The 17,407-nt window shown below is 48.5% G+C and overlaps 1 protein-coding gene across 2 annotated transcripts in view; it reads left to right on the forward strand.

Annotated features, from left to right (window-relative positions):
• The window catches only part of LMOD1 (leiomodin 1), a 40,304-nt gene that overhangs the window by 1,345 nt on the left and 21,552 nt on the right, over window positions 1-17,407 (forward strand). The window lies entirely within an intron of this gene.

The following is a 17,407-nucleotide window of genomic DNA, read 5'->3' on the forward strand; positions in this document are numbered from 1 at the left end:
GTAGAGCCCCTTGTCCACTGTAGAGAGGGGTTAGTGGGGAAACTGTCCTCTGTCTGTGAGCCGGTTCTTACTGGCCACGTCTCTTGTCCTTGTGGATTCTTGCATGAGGAAGTTCAGTCTCAGTTCTTGTCCTTTGTTTTACTTCTATGGAAACCAAGACCCAGCGCTTCACATGATGTGTTCATTCTCCCAAAGGAAATGAGAAAGGCCATAGTATCTCCTGGAATTTCTGTGACATGTCTGGCTGGGTCGGAGATTGTGCCGGACCCTAGTCAAGGAGCACGTTTGCGGACAGAGCCCTGGCTCCTTGAGTGAAGGGGTGGGGGAAGGAGGGATGAAGGAAAGTGAGGTAGAGGAGCTGGACCTCTGTCTCCACCCCTACCACCCTGGGCCCATGTTCAAGGCTTCCCCCAGAAGTTGGGAGTGAGGGGAGTCAGAAGGCTCAGAAATTCATTACCCTGTGCGCAAGGTGATCGCCACTCGGATAATGATGAAAGGATACTAGAACATTTATGGAAAAGATGAGAGGATATAGGGCACTCCCTGTGAGGGCCTGGTACTTCAAGACAGCTAACAGGACATCTAGGGAAAGCCACGCAGCATGCCCAAGGCTTTGGCATCTCTGTAAATCCCCCACTTGGACCCCCGACTTTCACTCTGGAGCCCGGCCCTGCTCTGGCCTCACTGCTAGTCCCCAGACCCCGTGCCCAGTGGCTTCTGGTATGCAGAAGGATAGTCCTGAGGCTAAAGGCAAATGCAGAACATTCTTAATCCCCAAGCAAGATGCTTAGGCTATGGAGAGTGTGAGGGACTCTCAGGCTCCTTGGAAATTGCATTCTCAAGAGGCTTTGTCCTTAGCCAACTGAAACCATGGCAAGCCTCGCCTTCCTGGTCCCACCCCCTCACCCCTGCCAGGTGCACGCTTGTTTCTGCAGACAGAGTCCGAGTCAGGGCATGGAGGGTGTGTGTGTGTTTGTGTGTGTGTGTGTGTGTGTGTGTGTGTGTGTGTGTGTGTACACCTTCAGCATGAGAAGATGGCGTCAGGGCCATTTTTCCCTTGGAGGGATAGGCTGTCCCCGTTCTTCCTCATCCAGTCCAAGGGCATATGTCAGCAGAGTGCCTGGGTGGAGTTCTGGGTGATCCCGAGCCATGAGCAGAAGTCATCTCTGTAAGTCTGGATGAATGGCAATGAACCCTACAAAATGACTTCTTTAGCACCATTAGCAAGCTAGTAAGTGTGGGATTAAGAACTTGTTTAAGTGCCAGGAAAGCCTGGTTTGAGTACCAGCGTCTCTTCCGAATAGTATAAATAAGTAACTTACAAGTTACCCAGTCGCCTCCCTTCCCTCAGCTACACAGTATCCAGCCCGTAGGATTTTTGTAAAAAACGGAGAGGACAATAGTGAAAAGCACTTAGCACAGGACTTGGCTTATAATAAATGCACAATAAATGGCAGCTATGCAATTATTAATTCATTGCTGTCTCCCCCTGCCCAGCCCCTCCCTTCCGTCAGTCCTCTGAGGGCTGAGCAAGCCAAGCCTGTCTGCTCAACTTAGGGGTCAAAGTAAACAATAAACAAAGGAACCCTGGATGCACAGGCTGGGGGGCCTTTGACACCACAGACACAGAGCCGCTCCAGGCCGCTGGACTGGCAGTAGCTCTCATGGCTAGCGGCATTTGCTCCCTGTAAGGAACTGACTGGAAGTTAGTCAAAACAGTAACTCGACTCTGGGAAGTGCAGCAAGGTGACCATTTACTGAGAATCTTCTGTAGGTGAAGCATATTCACCTCTTCCTTTATTTAAACCTCACACTTCTTGGGAGATAGGTACGTTTATCGCCATGATACAGAGCAGAAAATTGAGGCTCAGAGAAGTTGAGTAAGTGCCCTAAGTTCACACAGCAACAAGTACCTCCCCACCACCCCAGGCTTTAAGGACAATGCTTCCTTCTCTCTGCCTCACCAGGGTACAAAAAAGGGCAGTCATGCCAGCCCCCGTCCTGAGGAGTTTATCATCTAATTAGGATCACAAGACACACATGTACAGAACCCCCACGGAGGTGTGACGGGGCTCAGACCACAAAGTCCTATGTTGCCGTAGGAGCAGCAGGTTATCACATCGTCCAGCCTGGCTGAATGCTCGTCCCTGCCCCCAGGACTGGGAACATAAATAGTAAAACCAAGCGTGGCCTCAGGATTCAAACTCTTAGAATCAAGTGTGGATTAGGGAAGTAAGTCCTGCCAAGATATTGGATGGCATTAGGAATTTTTGTTAATTCCTTTTGGGTGGGATAACGGTATTATGGATATACCTTGCCTTTTTAGACACAAATCCTGAAATATTTATGGGGAAAACTGATAGGATTAGGGCATTTGCTTTAAAATAATGTGGGCAAGGGGAGTGGTAGGGGGATAGATGAACTAATATTGTCCACCAGTTGATAATTGTGGAAGCTGGGCGATGGGTCTGCACGTGTGCCCGTTACATGGTTCTCTCTACTTTTGTGTGTATGCTTGACATTTTCCGTAACAAAAGGTTGGTTTGTTTTTTTAGACAGAAACTGAGAGTGGAGGCAGGCCGGGTTTGGGTCTTAAGTTCTGGTTTCTCCGGGGGAGGAGGAGTCCCAAGATTCATACTCTGGCTATCGTGCTGGGTGGGTGTAGACTGGGCAAGGGGCCTCGGGCAGCACCTCCCACACTGGATAGAATACTCCAGGGCTGTCCTAGATTGGTTTACCCCCTGCTTCCTGAATACTCCTCTCCCCAGCCCACCCCTGTGCCTCCTTCAAGGTCTCAGGCACCACTTCCTCCGTGTAGTCTTCCCTGACTGCCGGGCAAGCGTAGGAAGTGTAGGAACCATGTCTGATCTGAGCACTCCAGTGCCGCTCTGGACCAACCCCATCCTGTTTTCTTACCTGTCTTCCTCACCAGCTTGTGTGATTCTGGTGGACAAGTACTAACATAGGGCCCAGCACAGAGGTGGGCCCTCAGGCTCTGTTGAATGAAATGTTAGGAGGGGGAGGTGGGGCTTGGCAGAGCTGACCCCTGGCTTCCCTCCCTCCCTTTAAAGGCACAGACCTCTCAGCCTGTGTGTTCTACCCTAGTCCTTCTGGGACTCTCCTTCTGCCCAGGTAGAAGACAAGGCCCCCCTCCCGGGCAGGTGTGTGGCCAACAGTTGGGTGAAACCCTTGTGCTTGGCTCAGGTTTCAGGAACCTGATCCCAGCAGGTCAACTCATGTGTTCTCTTTCCTTCCCCAGTGGGAAAGAAAATCTCCAGCCTGCCTCCCCTGTCCTTCTCCCTGGTGTTACCAGGGGCTGGGGATTAGCACCTCCACCCAGCCAGAAGCAGGGGCAGCTGAACTGGGGGGTGGAGGAAGCTCTTTTAGGTTCTCCCTTGAGAAGCTAACCAGAAGCACCCCACTAGCCAGTCACCCAGCCTCCTGACCTTCCCCTCGGGTCTCTGGCTCACCCAGCCTAGCGGGTGCCCTCCCCTACCAGGCCCAGCTCATGGCCCAGTGTCCATGGCTTCTCTACTGGGATGGGGATGCCGGGCAGGCCCGAGGCCGGCAGCACAACCCTCTGATTACCCTTTGCAGAGGGCTGGGCCCTATCAGGAGTGCCCTGGGCAGCACGGCTCAACGATTAAGGAGATTAACCCCGACTGGTACACACCCAAAATAGCCCTGGAGCCTGGGGTGGAGAGGGCAGAAGAGGTGAGGGGGGCCTGTAGACCTAGGGAGGCGACAGCAGATACCCAGTCAGGGTTAGACAAGTTTAAAAATCTTTCCCTGGAGTCTGAAAGGTGCCTCCATCCAGAGTTTAAAAAACTAGTTAACCAACTTCTTAAACTAGGTGGTGGGATCCACAGGTGTTTGTTTTCAGTGTTGCTCTTACTCATATTTCATACATTTTCTTCTGTGTGTATAGACCATCCAATTGGATGGATTTTAAGCGGCAAGTCCCCAGCGCCTGCTCCCCACCCCCTCGGCACCGCCCCTGGTGCTCGACTTTTCTCAGCAGGACCGCAGGGAGAAGAGCTTGGGTGGATGGGACATGTGGCCAGAGGGAGGCAGGCCAGATGGGACCAAGGAGGAGATGTAAACCTGAGATGTCCCCACAGCGAGCGGGAGATGCAGATGGTCAGGGCATGGGTATGAGCCCCACTGACCAAGGGCGTCTGGTAGGCTGGGGGCTTCAGGTCCCCACACCAACGCAGGAAGAGGCCTGTCTGAGCAGACACCCAGAGTGGAGACAAAATCCTCATCTAACCTGGCTACCCTCCCTCAGCCTCTCTTTCTCCCCAAGAGACTCTGGAGGACCTGTATCAGACGGCGTCCGCATACCAGAGCTGGCCCACAGCAGGCAGAGCCCGGAGGAAGGGCACTGGGAGAGCTACCGAAGACAGAGGGGTCAAGGGCGCTGTCCTTGGAGATCTACAGTCTACATGCATAAAGTCTATACACACACACACTGCAGTGACAGCAAAAAAGCACAATGACTGTGGGGCGGGGCAAGAGAAGCCGACATTCGTACGTCTGCCAAGTTGGATAAACAAGAATATCCTGGACCGTAATACACAGTCCTTTCCAGATCAGGCTGTGCTTTCTTTTTTATTAGATCTCTTTTGGCATGACCAGCAAAGAAAAAAGGGGTCTGGATTCAGAGCCTCAGTTCCCCTAAAGGGGTCCCTTAGACCCGGGCCATGTGGGGAATAGAAAGCCTGTAAGGGTTTGGAACCAAACAGGACCAGGTGTGATTCTGCTTCTGCCCCCGTCGGAGCTGGTGAGCATGTTACCTGAGGAAGAGGAAGAACTTTCCTGAGTACCTTCTGGACTCAGAGGCGTTATTAATGCTATCTCGTTAACATATAGCTGCTGGAGGCCCCATTGCTTTACTGTCAAGTGGGAAGATGACCTCAATCTTGAAGGGTTATTGTGAGGATTAAATTGGCTGAGGTACTGAAAGTGTCTGGCCCATCGTGAGGAACTTCTCCTCCCCGAGTTTCCTCGGACATTATACCTATGAGGTTAAAAGACAATCTGTCAGCAGGATTGAGGGAATGGCAGAAAGGGAGGGAGAGCATGGGAGGAAGAGAGGCAAGGAGCTAGCTTAAGGAAAAAGGCAGGCTCATTTACTGACTTCCCGCCTGGCCCCCTTCTCTCGATTTCTTTGAGCCTAATTTATTTCATGCCCCAGGCTCAGTGGCCTGCACTGGGTGACTGGGTTGGAAACACTTCAGAGGTGGGGTAAAGGGCGATTGGGAGGAGGGCTGGGGACTAGTGAATTCTTGTCTGCAATTTCCAGGAACTTAGAAAAGCCTAGGCTGCTTTGGACCAATTTGGCTCCACCCGTCTCTGGGGTCAGCTGTAGAAACGACCAGACCAGCAGGGATGGTAGGGTGCTGCTTAGGACAGCTAGGCCTCCCGCTCCCACACGCCTCCACCCCCTCATCTGACTGCCCTCGTGGAGGACCCTCGGGCTCTGCAGGTGCACACATCCCCAGCCCTGACCGCCGGATCAGGCCGGCAGAGCCCCCCCTCCCCCGCCAGGTGGAACATCCTGGGTGGGGCGGGGCAGAACTTGCAGTGAAGCCCTGGCGGCAGAATGTATTGAGTTAGTGCTGAGCATGTATTGAGTTAGTGCTGAGCGCAGTGTCTTTGGAGGCCAGCTAGACCTGGATGTCGATCCTGCTCTGCTGGTGGCCGGCTATGTAACCCGAACAAATTACTTTACCTCTCTGAGCCGGAGTTTCCCCATCTTTAAAATGGAAATAACACCTAGTCATAGGAGAGTTGTGAGCATTAAGCAAAATAACATCTGTAAAGCAGGTCGCAGAGTGCTGGGCTGGAAACCTGGTAGTGAGGGCTAAACCCTAAATTTGCATTTCATCCCCTTCCTTCACTGCCCCTCCCTCCACCCCCCCTTCTCAGCATCCTTTTCCTAGGCAGGTTTCAGGAATTATGTTTTGTATCTACAAGCAGGGAGGAGGACTCCATTAAATCATTAATTCTCCAGCTGTTTAGGAAGTTTCCGTCACATTAGGTGCTTCTGAATGCTGGCACAGAGTAGTGAATAAGAGACCGGGTCCCTGCTCTCGTGGCGCTTCTATTCTAATGGGTGAGACTGAGAATACATGTACTTAAATAGATAGATCACATAGAACACATGCACATCACATATAACGTATATGTCACATACACATAAAGGAGAAGAATGCACTTTCAAGAGAAGGTCTATGACGATTTCCTATAAGGTGGTCAGGGAAGACACTGCCACAGGGATGACAAGCTCAGAGCCTGGAACGGACCGAAGGAGCCAGCCAATGGGAAGGTCTGAAGAAAGCTTTCCAAGCAGAGGGCACAGCACACAGAAAGGCCGGGGGAGGGGAGCAGGTTTAGTATGTCTGAGGAAAAGCCAGGCCAGTGTAACTGGAGCAGGGCGAGCCAGGGGTGGGGGTGGGGGGTTTGGAGGAGATCAGGCCCCAGAAGTCAGCGGGACTCACATAATGCACGACCTTATAGTGCAGCAGAGGGAGTTTGGATTTTTATTCCAAGTGTGGTGAGATGTCATTGGAAGGTTGTGAGCAGGGGAGAGAGGTGATCTGATCTAGGTTTTTAAAAGGATCCATCATCACTCTGCCAGCATTCAGATGAATAGATGGTAGGAGGGCAAGCCTGGGGGAGAAGGGGGCCCAGCTAGAAGCATGTGCAGTAGCTCAGGCAAGAGGCCCAGGGTGACCGGAGGAGAAGTGGTCAGATTTAGGAAAGACCTCCAAGGTAGCACAGACAGGACTGGCTGACTCACCAGGGAAAAGAGAGGAGTGGGGGGCCCAGGCCTGCCTGAGCTATTGGCTAGATTTGATGCCATTTACTGAGGTAGGAAACAACAGAAGAGGAGTGGTTTTGAGGAGATCAAGAACTGTGATCTGAACAAGTTCATGATGCTTGGTCGACATCAAAGAGCAAGTGTTGGATTGACTGGGCACATACAAGTCAGGAGCTCGGTGGGGTGGTGGGGCTGGAGATTCCATCTGGGAGCCATTAGTATATAAATGATACTTAAAACCATGATCCTGGAAGAGATTATGTAGGGAGGAGCTGTGGATGAAGAGCAGAGGGCCAAGGACCATGCCCTCCATTACCCCAACATTTAAACATTGGAAGAGGAGAAGGGGGCCAATGAAGGAGACTGGGAGAGGTGGGCAGAAGCTCAGAGCAGCTTCACAAAAGCAAGTGGAGTGGGGCCTTATAGGAGGAGAGAGTCTCCACTGTTTCTGTTCTTGCTGAGAGGTCTGATAAGGTAAGAACAGAGAATCGACTGTAGTAACTGGAAAGATGGAAGCCACTGAGACCTTGACAAGATTGGGGTCACTGCAGTGAAGAGTGGACTCGAGAGAGAATGGTCCGTGAGGACTGGAGATAGAGAATACAGACAGGTGTCTTCGGGTTTTTTTTCCCAGTTTTGTTCTAATGGGAAGCAAAGAAGCAGGGCGGCAGCTGGAAGTAAATGTGGAATCAAAGGGGAATTTTTTTTTTTTAAGATGGAATATGATAGCATGTTTATATACTAAGGGGGTTGGTTCAGTAGAGAGGGAACCCTCGATGGCACTGGAAAAAGCAGGGAAAGAGATGGAATGCACTGGAGTGGAGGGGTTGGCCTTGGCAGAAGGCGGTCACCTCTGCTCCTGGGAAGGAAGACAGTGGAGACAGGCAAGGATGCAGGCAGGATGCTAAATGTGGTCAGGGGGAGAGGAGGTTGGTCTGGTCTGTGTTGACACATGCACGGTGCTGCTCCAGGAGGATCCCCCTGGCGGCCGGACACGGGCTGGACTGAAGTGGGGAGAAACTGACAAGGCTGTGACAGTAGTCAGAGGTTAAACGTCAGGTTGCAAGAAAACTGCTCAGTGCTCCCTGGGTGGGGTAGAGAAAACACGAAAACACGTCCGGATCGTACATCTGGCACGTGAACAGTCAACAGACAATAGCCAGCTCCAGAGCTCCTTGAAAATCCAGTCGATTTTCACCTCCAGTGCATCCATCTTCTGTCCCCAAGGCCACCCGTGCCCAAGGAGAAGGAGGGAGGGCACAGGTCCCTTCCCAGCACACAGCTGACGGCCCTGGGTTTGCAAGGCAAGTCGGGGGGGCACCTGGGGCTCACTCCTTGCTTGACTGTCTCCTAGCTGCGTGGCCTCAGACAAACATTGAACATTTATAAGCTTTACTTTCTTTTCGCTGTGTTCTTTAATGCCTTTTCTGAGTCTCATTTTGTACTTGACAATAATGGATTTTTTTCTAACACCTTGTTTTTATTGAAATATAAAACACATACAGAAAAGTGTCCAAAACACAAATGTAGAGTGTCATGAATTCTCACAAAGGTGAGGATTCTCACAAGTTGGGAGCTCAGTGGGGTGGTGGGGCTGGAGATTCCGTGTGGGAGCCATTAGTATATAAATGATAGTTAAAACCATGGGCCTGGAAGAGATCACGCAGGGAGAAGTTGTGGATGAAGAGCAGAGGGCCAAGGACCATGCCCTCCATTACCCCAACATTTAGGCATCGGAAGAAGAGAAGGGGGCCAATGAAGGAGACTGAGAGAGAGAATAAGAAGGAGAATGTTGCCAGCACTGCGGGACCCCCACCCACCCTCTGCTTCCTCTCCAGCTCTACCCCCTTCCTCCCTGCCACAGGAACCCCTACCCTGACTCCAACCCCATAGGTTAGTCTTGCCTGTTTCTAAATTTTATATATATATATATATATATATATATATATATAAAATCATAAAGTAGGTGTTCTTTTGTATTCTACTTTTTTTTAAGATTTTATTTCTCTGACAGAGAGTGAGAGAGAACACAAGCAGGGGGAGCAGCAAGTAGAGAGAGAGGGAGAAGCAGACTCCCCGCTGAGCAGGGAGCCCAGGATCACGACCTGAGCTGAATGCAGACACTCAACCGACTGAGTCGCCCAGGCCCCCCGATAATTGTTTTTACTTTTTATTTATGTATTTATTTATTTTTGATAATTGTTCTTTTTAAAGATTTTATTTATTTATTTGACAGAGAGAAACACAGCGAGAGAGGGAACACAAGCAGGGGCAGTGGGAGAGGGAGAAGCAGACTTCCCGCTGAGCAGGAAGCCCGATGCAGGGCTAGATCCCAAGACCCTAGGATCATGACCTGAGCCGAACACAGACGCTTACCTGACTGAGCCACCCAGGCACCCCGTATTCTGCTTCTCTCACTCAGCTTTATGTTAGCGATATTCAACCACATTGTCTGCAGCCTTTTTTCCGCTCTCACCGCTGTAGAGTATTCCATGAGTGTTTCATTGTATGAACATGCCATCATCTATGTATTCATTTCACTGTTAATGGACTTTGGGTTGTTTTACAGTTTGGGGCTATTGTAAACAATGCTCCTGTGAACATTTTTGTACATCTTTTGGTGCACTTATGACTTCATTTGTGCTGGGTATGTACCTAGGAGTGGAATTGCTGGGTCATAGAAAATGCAGAGTGAACTTTTCATTTCTTCACCTGCAAATAACAATGATACTGCCTAATTTGAAGAGTACAAAAGTTCGAAGAAGTGCATGACAGTGATTTGCAAACAGTAGGCATATCATAAAGTGGGGGCCACCATCGTCATTTCTAATGGTGTCCATCTCTGGGAGCAACTAGAGTGCTGTCCAGTCCTTTGGCCACATCCTGCCGGCTGTCCTGCTGAGCCCTACTATTAAGATTTGCCCTTCGGGGCGCCTGGCTGGCTCAGTGGGTTAAGTGTCTGACTTCAGCTCATGTCATGATCCCGGGGTCTTGGGATAAAGCCCCACACCGGGTTCGCCACTCTCTCATCTCATGGAAAAGATGTCCCTCTTCCTGTCCCAGGCTGATGCCCCCACCCACTTTTCGCTCCTGTCTTCTCAGGAACATTTGCTCCTGTAAACATCTGTTTTCTCTCAGACTCTCTCTCTCTCTCTCTCTTTCCCCTTCAACTGTCCTTCCCCCTGGCTCTTTCTCTCTAGTTCCCACCTTCTGTCGTTTCCTTCATAGTGAAGCTGCAGGGAATCGGATCTACACTCGCTCTCACACCACGCGCCCCTGCACTGACCTCAACCTCCATCAGGTCTCTGCGGACCTCCTTGTTGTGCACCAGGGGATGCTTTCTTAGTCCTTACCCTGTTTGTTTACTCTGTGGTATTCCACCACTTTCTCCTTCTCGAAATACTTCCCTTGGGGCCAAGACACCACACTCAGCTACCTGGCTTTCCTTCTCTCTCTAGCTGTTCCTGCCTTGTCTCGTCTGAGAGCAGCCCATCCTCTGAACGCCTCACTATTGTTGTTTTTCAGGGCCCTGCCCTCCCGAGGCCGTCTTCGTGGGTACCCTCATCCCACCCCACGGTTTCAGCTACCACCCATATGCTCTGTCTCAATCTCTCGCCTAGATCTCTATTTGAGTTCTAGATCATTCACTTGCTTTTTGGACCCCTCAAGTGTCTCAGATTCAACGAGTCTAAAAATAAATTAATCACAGTCACCCCACCCCAACCCCCCAGCCTGCCTTTCCTCCTGCATTCTACACTGGGGTAAATGGAAGCACACCTAGGTCAGAACTCTGGGCCCTCTCGGTGTTCCCAGACTCTCCCAGTGGTGGAACCCTATTGCCTCTACCTGTGCCACCCCTCTCGGCTCCACCCCTCCCCCTGTGGTGCTTCTGCTGTCACCCAGATCACTTACCAGCCCTAAGAATGCTGTGACCTCCCAACTGATCTCCCTGTCTCCCTTCTCCCCCCCATTGCAATCCCTCCTCCTCACAGCTGCCAGTGTCTTATTATAAAATAGAATCATGATCATGACACTGTCCTGCGTAAAAGCCTTCAGTTGCTCAACATAGCTTCCATGATCAAATTCACCCTCCTTAGTGTGGCTTAGGAGGCCCTTGGCAACCTAACGCCTCCCGATCTCTGTAGCTACTAATATTCTTCTCCTTGACTTTTACCCTTTGCTACAGTTACACGTGACAACTGGTCCTCCAGCGGTGCCACGCTTCCTCTGTGCCTTTGCACCAACCGTCACCTTTGACTGGGATGTTGGCCCCACCCTGGGCCTCGCTAACTTGGATTCTTTCAAGGCTCAGCTCAGGTGACAGCTTCCTACTTCCCCGATCCCTCCAGTCTGGATTGTGTGCTCCACCCCTGTGTTCACCAAGCACCATCTGTCCGCAGCTCCCGTCACTTTTTGCAGGACACACACCTAACACATTGTTTCGGCTTAGCCTGTTTCTGTGCCTTCCCCTGACTTCTTAAGAGCAAGGCCTCACTCTTACTAGTCTCCGTGTCCCCAGCAGGGAGCACAGTGCCTGGCTCAGTAAATGTTGAGCGAATGAGGGACAAATGGTTTGCAAATGCCATTCTTGTCATACTTGACTGAATCTGCAGGAGTTATGAATTCATCTAAACTCTTCTGAGATAATTTGAAAATGCGATGTTGGGGGTGCCTGGCTGGCTCAGTTGGTAGAGCATGCAACTCTTGAATTTGGGTCATGAGTTCAAGCCCCATATTGGGTGTAGAGCTTACTTAAAAATAATAATAATAAAAAGAAAATATAATTTTTATGTCCAAATCCTCAAATGAAAGGCAATTTGGCAGTGACTCTTTTTTCCCAGTTTCTGTAAACAACCAATTAAATCAGTCCACAAGTTTACACTCTGGAATCTGAATTGTTGGGATGGGTCATTGCCATATTTTCCTTTCAGGACAGAATGGGCCTCAAGGATTCATTTTTAACTTTTTCCATTATTTCCCTTCCTTGTTCTTCTCTTTCCCAGCTCCCTAGGGATCTGAGATTATAGGCTGACATTTTTAGCTTGACCCGATCAAGTTTGCCCATGATCTCTGGGGCCACAGATACACCCTAAAGAGGAGAGTAAGAATTTGACAGAATTTGTTCTGTATACAGCCAGCCAAGGCCAGCAGCTCCCATTATCTGAGTACTTCCCTGGAGTATCCGGAGAAGTTCAGCCTTTTGCCTCTAGGTCTAGAAAAAAAGTAATATGGCTTCTCTAGAGAACTTGCTATAAGCAGATTATCTCTTTGGATCACACACACATAGCAGGAGAGCTGTCTTGGGATTCATAGAGCCTATGCTTTTGGGAGGCCCAGTGTTCAGATATGTGAGTATGATGACCCAGGAGGTCTGGATATACCAGTTCCATGGCCATGTAGACACAGACTTGCCCTGCTGAAGCCAGAACTGCGAGGCTGGGATTAGGTCCCCGTAGACAATCAGCTTTTCTCAGTCAGGGTTCTGCAAGAGAATTAAGCCCTACAGAAAATTAATGGAGTGATTATTTCCTCAATTCTCCCAAAGATGCTAAATAGCAGGTCCCATTCTAGATATATAAGAAAGAAATTAATGCAGTACATACAATGGATGCCTTCAGGTGTTGAGGACTTAATTTTTCTCCTGGAATCCCAGTTGAGAAAGGATGACATTGAGCCATCTTGCTTCTACCAAGTTTCCCCAAGATGAATCATCTCAACTGATCCAACGGCATCTCTTGCACTCGCCACTTAGTGATAACCTGTCTGTCTCTGGTCCTTCACTGCGCTGAAAAATATAATGTATTCGAAATCACCAAGAAGATGTTTAATAATGACCTCAGAGTGCTGAAGACTCCAGTGGTCAAGGAGATTTTTCCCTCCAGTCTGTAATCTTTGCCTTAAGGGCGGGAACAGGGGGCGGTACATAAGCATAGAGGTGTTATTTCTAGATGGACTTTCTTCAAAAAATAACCTATAATTATGGGTTTCCCCCACTATTGAAAAACAAGGCCTTCTTATGAAACCTGTTGCAAGCAGAAATGGCATAAAACAAAGAAACACTTACCACCAATTTATATGGAAAAATTTTTGAGCACTCCCAGACCCCCAAAATAACTTCTCTTAGGCTTTTCTGATACCTTAGGACACATCTTGTTAACAGATGCACAGAATAAATGGAGATAAAGCACAGATGCTCACAGACACGGTTCAAAGCTCTGGGGACTGGATGCTGCACAGATGCTCACAGACACAGTTCAAAGCTCTGGGGACTGGATGCTGAGGTGCTGAGTGTAGTTGGTGGGGGGAGTTTGGCGGAGGGCGCAGGGGGGTGTAGGGGGGTCCTCTAGCTGCTGCTCGGGGTGCGTGCTGCCTCTGTGAGGGCTCCCTGCAAAACCAATGCTGAATACCTCTTTTGTTTTTCCCCTTTTTTTGGAGAAGGGAAAATCTGCTTCAGATTTCTTTCAGTTAGCGAAAACAGGTAGCAATGCCGGCCCGTGGAAGCAAAGTGGCGCAACGCAAACTTTCGTAAAGGGGAGGATACCTGTATAATGTCATAAGGCTCGTTATAGACAATATACAAAACATAGGGAAAAAATAACCAACAATCCTGTTTCATTAGCTTAAGATAGTAGCCACTGGCAGTTTTTTGGGGTGTATGTGTCTGTGGGAACTTTTCCTTTTGTGGTTGAGGCCATTGTATACACTCACACATAAGCACATAAATTGTGTTTCCTCCTTTTTTTCTTTTCTTATCGTAGTGTAGTCATTTTCCCATGTCACTGAAAATTCTTCCTAAACATCATTTTCAGTGGATGTTAGCATAGTGCATCATATGGCTGGGTTGAGCCATATGTCTATATTTGGACATTTACTTGGTTTCTAATAAATATATTTTCCAAGGGCCCAAACAGATCCCCAGAGCACAGGCTCCTTCCCTTGGCCCTTGGCACCCATCCGCAGAGAGGTGGAGCCAGCCAAACAGGATGATAAATAGAACCGTTAGCACACTGTCCCCCAGCTGAGACTCACAGCCAGCTGGGGGCAACAAAACTCCGAAAGGAGAGGAAAGACCCCCTGGACGCTGGAAGGGACGGGACCGATGGTCACTCCCGGGACACAGTCCACAGCCCAGGCGAACATGAGGTCACACACGCTGTTTTCTAGAGGATCAAGTTCCTGATGGGATATCTGCCAAACGGGCCAAACCTCGGCCTCCTCATCACTGTGGCTCCCAGGAGTAGATCCGTTCATGTGCACCGTGTGCCTGGCTTCCTTTTGTCTTGGGAGGAAGGAATTGTTAGCACTTAAAAAGAGAATCAAGGCTTCAGCCTTGGAAAATTCCAGATGTAGGGAGGATGTCAAGTTTAGTTAGTCCCTCCTCCTGCTTCCAGGGGGCACTGCCCCAAAGCCAGTCTAAAGTACTGTAGCCAAAACATAATACCTGGTCATGAGGCAGTCGTTTTTCCTTCCCAAGACAAATCGAAGAGTCTCTTACACCCAGTAGCCTGTAAGTAGGCACTCAGCCGCTTCCATCTATACCATCTCACTTGATCCCGCCATCAGCCTCCCTTGAAGCAGGCTCTAACCTGCCCGACAGATGAAGAAACTAAGACTTAAAGAGTTTTCCCCGCTGCTGACCGAGGAAGGTCTTGAACACTTTCTTCTTCTTCTTCTTTTTTTTTTAAATATTTTATTTATTTATTTGACAGAGAGAGACACAGTGAGAGAGGGAACACAAGCAGGGGGAGTGGGAGAGGGAGAAGCAGGCTTCCCGGTGAGCAAGGAGCCTGATGCGGGGCTCGATCCCAGGACCCCAGGATCATGACCTGAGCCGAAGGCAGACGCTTCACGACTGAGCCACCCAGGCGCCCCTTGAATACTTTCTTCTAACTTTGGGTTGCAACAAACTGCGTAACTTAGAAAAAAACAATCTGTCTCTTGGGCTTTCCCTTTGGACCTCCACTTAAATGGGAGATGCAATTGTTCAGTCAGCATTGATGAGACATCCCCTGTGTGCACATTTCCAGGATGGGTTCAGTCCTGGTGGCCTTCTTGGCTGCAGCTTTCTTGTCACTGTGTGGCATCCTGCAAACACTGTCAGCCGAGGTGGGCACTGGCCTCCCTGCCCTCAGAGAGACCCCCGGGAAGGCGGTCAGGAAACACTCCTGGCTGTTCTGGGGTGAATCCTTCTCCCATCCTGAAGGACCCTTGTGCTCTGGCTCCCTTCACCCTTCTCCCTAATGTAGAACCTCTCTTGAGGTTCTTCTCCCCAAGCCCAGCTGTGGAAGAGGCTGTGGTCTTTCCAGCTTGCCTCTTCTTAATGACACTGGAACCAATCACACAAACCCTTTATTATTTAGAGGTTTTTTAAATTGTTCATCGTACATGCAAATACAAAGAGGAAAATACAACTGGCCCAAATGGGAAGTGACCATCATTCTAGATCTGAACTGTCCAATATGGTACCACTTGCTACACGTGGCTATCAAGGACTTGAAATGGGACCGGTCCGAATTGGGATGTGCTGTAAGTGTGAAATGCACATCAGATTTTAGAGTTAGCAAGAAAGAAAGAATGTAAAATCTTATTAATAATTTTATATTGGTCATGTATTGAAAAGATACTTTGTATGTCTTCAAAACATTAAAGTTAGTTTCACTTGTTTCTTTTTACTTTAGAACATTTAAAATTGCATATATAACTCACATTATATTTCCACTGGATAGTGCTGGTCTACAATGTAGTGTTTCCAACTGCGGTCTCTGACATAGGTCTTTGGGGGCTTTTTTGTTTTTATACTTTCAGTTTTTTATTTAATCGTTATCTTTTAGAAAGTAAAGCAAGAGAAGATAAGCATAGTATATAAAATAAGATTTTTAGTATAACCCTTCTGTCATTGTGCAATTAAGACTAAAATCTCCCTTCATTATCTTTAAATTATTTTTATTAAGATACAATTCACAAGCCACAAAATTCACCCTTTTAATGTGTGAAATTCAGGGGCTCCTGGCTGGCTCAGTCAGTGGAGCATGTGACTCTTGATCCCAGCGTTGTGAGTTCGAGCCCCACATTGGGTGTAGAGATTACTTAAAAATAAAATCTTAGGGGCACCTGGGTGACTCAGTCAGTTGAGCATCTGACTCTTGGTTTCAGCTCAGGTCATGATCTCATGTCATGGGTTGTGAGATCGAGCCCCACGTTGGGCCTGCACTCAGGGGGAGGTCTGCTTGAGATTCTCTCTCCCCCCCCTGTCGCCCCCCCCCCCGCACTCTCTCTAAAATATATAAATAAATCTTTAAAAAAATAGTAAAATAAAATCTTAAAAAATAATAACAATAAAGTGTGCAATTCAGTAGCTTTTTTAGTATATTCACTAATTTGTACAATCAACACCACTACCTAATTCCAAAACATTTTCATCACCCCAAAGGGAAACCCCGTACCCATTAGCAATGACTCCCCAGTTCCTCTCCCCCTTTCCCAGACCCTACAACCATGAATCTACTTTCTGTCTGTATGGTTTTGCTTATTCTGGGTGTTTCATTGATATGGAGTCACACAATATGTGGTCTTTGGGGTCTGGCTTCTTTCACATGATATCTTTCAAGGTTCATCTGTGTTGTAGTGTTCTTTCTTATGGCCGAATAACATTCCTTCATAGAGACCACATTTTGGTGATCCACTCAGCATTTGATGGATATTTGGGTTGTTTCCACTTTTGGCTATTATGAATAATGTTGCCATGAATGTTCGTGTATAAGTTTTGCGTAGACCTATGTTTACAATTCTCTTGGGTATACACATAGGCATGAATTTGCTGGGTCATATGAAAACTCTATATTTATTTATTTTTTTAAGATTTTGTTTATTTATTCATGAGAGAGGGAGAGAGAGGGGGAGAGAGAGAGAGAGAGAGAGAAGCAGAGGGAGAAGCAGGCTCCCAAGGAGCAGGGAGCCCGATGCGGGACTCGATCCCAGGACCCCGGGATCATGACCTGAGCCGAAGGCAGACGCTTAACCACCTGAGCCACCAGGCGCCCCTGAAAACTCTATATTTAACTTTTTGAGGAACTGCCAAACTGTTTTTCAATGTTGCTGCACCATTTTGCATTCCCACCAGGAACATATGAGAGTTCCATTTTCTCCATATCTTCCCTGACATATTATTGTCTGCCTTTTTTATTATAGCCAGCCTAGTTGGTGTGAAGTGTCTCTCAGATGGTTTGCTAACCTCAAAGAATATGGGTTTTATTTTATTACATAATGCGGCAGTCTCCATGCTTCTATTCTCTAAATCCCTTTTCTCTTCTTGATGGTTTTCGTTGTTACTTACACACCCACAACTCCCAAATCCACAGCTCAAGCCCAGATCTCTTGCCTGAGCCAAAGATGCTTATTAATGCCAACTTGTTAGGCATTTAAGTTTTGTCATGGCCAAAACAATTCATCATCTCAATTCCCATCCTCACCGTCCATAGTCCTTGCTATGGCTGTAAGCATCACCATCTATCTGGTCGACCAAACTGGGCATCTTGACAGTCATCTTCCACTCTTTTTGTTATTCCCCGCTTCACTGAATCA

The sequence above is a fragment of the Zalophus californianus genome, chromosome 10 (genome assembly GCF_009762305.2).
Source record: "Zalophus californianus isolate mZalCal1 chromosome 10, mZalCal1.pri.v2, whole genome shotgun sequence".
Lineage (NCBI taxonomy): Eukaryota > Metazoa > Chordata > Mammalia > Carnivora > Otariidae > Zalophus > Zalophus californianus.